General features: G+C 48.4%; 1 pseudogene; it reads right to left on the minus strand.

Annotated features, from left to right (window-relative positions):
• Positions 1 to 362: 362 nt before the first annotated feature.
• Positions 363 to 2,650, minus strand: LOC117713762 (putative ribosomal protein uL10-like pseudogene; annotated as a pseudogene).
• Positions 2,651 to 4,512: the final 1,862 nt, after the last annotated feature.

A 4,512-nucleotide genomic window follows, 5' to 3' on the forward strand; every position in this document is an offset into this window, starting at 1 on the left:
TGGCTGGCCTTTAATAAGGCAGCTCTCTGCACTCTGCTAAAGAGAGGGGGCGCCTGATGCCCCAGAACAATGTGGCTTAGCATGCATGGCTTGGGAGTGCCTATAAATCAACTCAAGGGAATATATCAGCTTGTCTTTGACCTTCCTCTGCTCTAAAATATGTACACAATATTCGTCTATTGTCCTGTAACATTTTCCATGTATGTTGATATACTACTTTAAAAAATTGAGTTTTATTAGAACACAGCCCATGGCTGTTCCCCCTACCCCCTTCCTCCTCCTCCTCCTTTTCTGAGAAGTTAGCTATTATTGCCATGTTTCTCAGGCTAAGCTGGCTGAGTTTGTTGCCTTGAGGGAATTAGTCAGAGACCAAATCCCACAGCCTCATCTGACCACCCCCACCCTTCCTTGGCTTCAGCCCTGCCTGGGGCTGCAGGAGCTACAGGAGCATCAGTGGTAGTGGCCGCCTTGTGGGCAGCAGCCAAGAGTGCAAATGGATCAGGCACGAAGGCCTTGACCTTTTCAGTGAGCTTCAAGGTATCCTCAGTCTCCACAGACAAAGCCAGGATCTGCAAGTACCCACTGATGACCGACTGTGGCACTGAGGTAAGAGTTGTGGGTAACCATCTGCAGACAAACACTGACTGGCAGCAGTTTGGACACCCTCCAGGAATCCAGAGTGCGGAGTTTGTTCTGTGATGTCACGCTCTTCCAGGCTTTAGAGGCTGCTACTGTCTAACACCTGCTGGTTAATCAGCCCAAAGGAGGAGGCGGATCTGTTCAGTGTGTTCTGTAGTGTGGCTTCGCTGGCTCTCACTGTGCCTCTGTCATCCCCTCACATTGCTCAGAATGCCACTGGTGCCTCTGGAGATTTTAGTGGTGATACCTAAAGACCTGGGACAAAGAGGTCTTCTTCCACCCCAGTATTCGGAGCTGGCACAGTAACCCCCCATGGGGGGATGGCAGCCTGCACTTTATTGACCAACAGCATGTCCCTGATTTCAGCAGTTTCTCCAGAGCTAGGAAGTTTATAGATGCCTCTGGATAGCCGTGTGCATTCTGGGGTTCTTTCTCATCAGTACCACAGCCTTTCCTGGCAGGAACATGCCAATCTGTTGGCCTGCTTAGAGTCCACATTGTCTGCTCCCACAGTGTAGCGTTTTGGATAATCATCTAAAAGTTGGATGATCTTCAGGAAGTAGGTGGGCTTCTAGGTTGCCTCATCTTCCCTGGCCTTCATGAACATGTGTCAGGGATTGTCACACAGGGCTTAAAACAGCGTCACTATAATAAAGATGCCTGGCAAGAGATTGTTCTTATTTTCTCTATGGTAGCTTCCCTTGCCTCAAGGTGGAATGAGTAATCACAGTAGGGGCACAATGCCCGAGCATACCTGTTCCTCTGTGCCTGTGAGTCCCGCAGCTGAGGACTTGATCAACTGCTGACCAAGAAATTCAGGGAGGAAAGCCATCTGTGCTGAACACAGAATCTCTTTCCTTACCATTATCTCCGGAACAATGCAGGATAAAGCGCTGATCCATCATTTGCATTGCATTAGATAGCCTAAAGAATCCAGAGATGGCTCAAAGTCTACAGGTGGAGGCACACAGCTATGTGCAGACGGTATTCCATTTTAGATAAGGGAACTGCATCCTCCAGTCTTGACATCTGCTGGGGGTCCTGGAGTCAGTCCCCATGTGGGTGACAACTGTACAAACTCTTGGCCCTTGTCAGAGTTTGTTGACCCAGGCGTTGCACAGTTGATGGGCAGCTGAGCTACTTTCTAGTTTGAAGGTGTCCCCAAGAACTCCTCTAGAACCTGTCAAGTCCTTTATCCGATACAGTTGCTCAAGATTTCCCTGTGATGGAGAGATTTGCAATAGAGCCCATTCACATTCTCTTTGTCCACCAGCTCTTGATGCTCTACGTCTTCCTAGGGCCCACATGTGGCCAGACATAACAGCTCTGTGAAACATCGACTGAGATAAAGAATCTCGCTTTCATTTGCTCTCTACCAGTAATGGTGGTGACTGGTATTTTGTTGTTGTTGTTGTTCATTTGTGGTTTGTCTTTTGTTCGTTTGTTTTGGGGGAGATCTTGCTGTTTCTTCTCCGGTGAGTTTCTTGTTACTTTTGCAGAGTCTTCATTTGGCTATTTGTCCGGGGAATGTTTGCCAGAATTCAAGCGGAATCATGTCTGTCAAACTGTAATAAAAATACCCAAAGAAACAACTCCTGAGTTGTTTTTCACAGGGGATTCCACATACATTCACTCGATGATAAGAACAGTAACTAGCTATGTGGCCAGAGCCGAGCAGAGACCACTACAGCCTGGTGGAGAAAATGCTTCTGCAAGGACAGATGTCCAGCAGTGTACCCTTCCCCCCACCATGAGCAGGCCTGAGAGACCTTGTTTACCACAACAAGACCAAGTGATAGGATCTAGGTGGAGTTACCCACCTTGGCTGCCCAGAACACAGAAGCAGAACTGTCCCTGTGCTTGCCTTGAGACATCTCTGGCCGTGACCTGGAACGGACTGTGGATTATCCCACCCATCTGAAACCAGGAGGGGTTGTGGGTTGGGTCTTCCCCTTTAAATTGAGAGCTGAACATTAAAGCTTTGAGCCTTGATCAGAGAACTTTGTCTTGGCTTCATCTCTTCTCGCCCTCCGTCCCCTTTCATTCCCAGCCCCCCTTTTAGGTGAACCCAGTTGACTTGTGGCTGCGGGCAGCTACACAGCAGCTGCCTGCCTGAGGGTCCTGTCACCACCTGTAAGTGATGCGCTCAACTAAGGATGTCTGCTCTATGTGACCCTTTGCAAGTCCCCTTTACAAACCATTGCCCTGTGGCTATGCCCTCTTGGATTTCCCGTGCACGTGCCTTCCTGGCCAGTTCAGTTTTCAGAGACTATCCGTTTACTATTCAGGTTGACAGCCTTTCTATACCTGATTTCTACGGCTCCTTTACAATATCCTCCAGTGTCCATAAAACCCTGCCCCCACCTTCGGCTGCTCACTGCACTTTGTCATTGACCACCTTCACTTAGCGGCTTTGGGTTTTAATCAAATCAACTCATTCCCCTGTGGTTTGTGCTTTTTACGTTTTTTTTTTTAATTGAAAATAGATTTTTTTTCCTTAAAAAAAAACAAAAACCTTTTTATTGATTCTTTGTGGATTTTATATCAAGTACCCTAATCATGTCTCATCTCCCCCTCCCTCCATATTCACCCTCCATCCTTAAAACCTCTCCCACTGCAAAAAAACAAAAAACAAAAACAAAAACCAAAAAACAAACAAAAAACAAAAAACCCAAAAGACAAAGAAAACAAACAAACAACAGAAGTCTCTGTGGACTCTGCGCTGTGTCACAGTGTGTCATACAATCACCCTTCGGCCCAAACAGGTTTACTTGCAAATGCTCATTACAATTTGTCCTGAGTCTGGTGCCAGGCCCCTGGCTTCTGCTACTCTATCAATACTGGAACCTCACTGGGGCTCGTCCTCTCCCATATCCTGTTGTTGCCCTACGTCATGAAGATCCTGCAGCTTTGGATCTGCAGGACTGGCCCCTTCACACACAGTGGTTCACAGATGGGGTAAGTGATTGGGTGGGTCACCCCAAAGCCCTGGATCTGGGCCTGGATGGTAGCTGATGGCAGCTGAGTTGGTCAGCCTGCCAGCTCTCCCACACCCATGCTATCAAGGCCAGTTCTACAGCACTGCCCAGGCGAGGGGTGGGGCCAGCTCTGTGTAATCCTTGGACATCAACATAGCCCAGACCAGGGACATCAGTGTGATGGCTTGCATATGCTTGGCCCAGGGAGTGGGACTATTCGATGTGGTCCTGTTGGAGTAGGTGTGGCCTTGTTGGAGTAGGTGTGTCACTATGAGTGTCATCCTAGCTGCCTGGAAGCCAATCTTCCACTAGCAGCCTCCAGATGAAGATGTAGAACTCTCAGCTCTGCCTGCACCATGCCTGCCTGGATGTTGCCATGTTCCTGCCTTGATGATAATGGACTGAACCTCTGAACCTGTAAGCCAGCCCCAATTAAATGTTGTCCTTATAAGACTTACCTTGGTTATGGTGTCTGACCACAGCAGTAAAACCGTAAGACAATCAGCGTGGCCCTTGGTGGTAACATGGGCCATGGACATCTACATAGACCCTCACTGCTTCAGGGCCATGGACCTAGATATGGTCCTTGGCAGCAGCACGAGCTAGGACCTCACTGTGGCCTCAGATGGCAGTGCAGGCTGCTCACATCCGGGGGTTCCTCAATACCCTCTCTTCATTGTGCACACATTGCTCTGCTTCTCACTTTCTCCCATCTCTCCACTAACTTGCTCATCTTAGTGGCACCTGGGCCTCTGAGTGTCCTCCACCCCACCCGTGCAGCATGGCAACAGGCTGAAGTTCAAAATAGATATTTTTTCATACACTACATTCTGATTATGGTTTTCCCTCCTCCAATTCCTCCCACTTTTTCATTCTTAAAAAACCTTTCCCATTT

Source organism: Arvicanthis niloticus, chromosome 8, assembly GCF_011762505.2.
Source record: "Arvicanthis niloticus isolate mArvNil1 chromosome 8, mArvNil1.pat.X, whole genome shotgun sequence".
Taxonomy (NCBI): Eukaryota; Metazoa; Chordata; class Mammalia; order Rodentia; family Muridae; genus Arvicanthis; species Arvicanthis niloticus.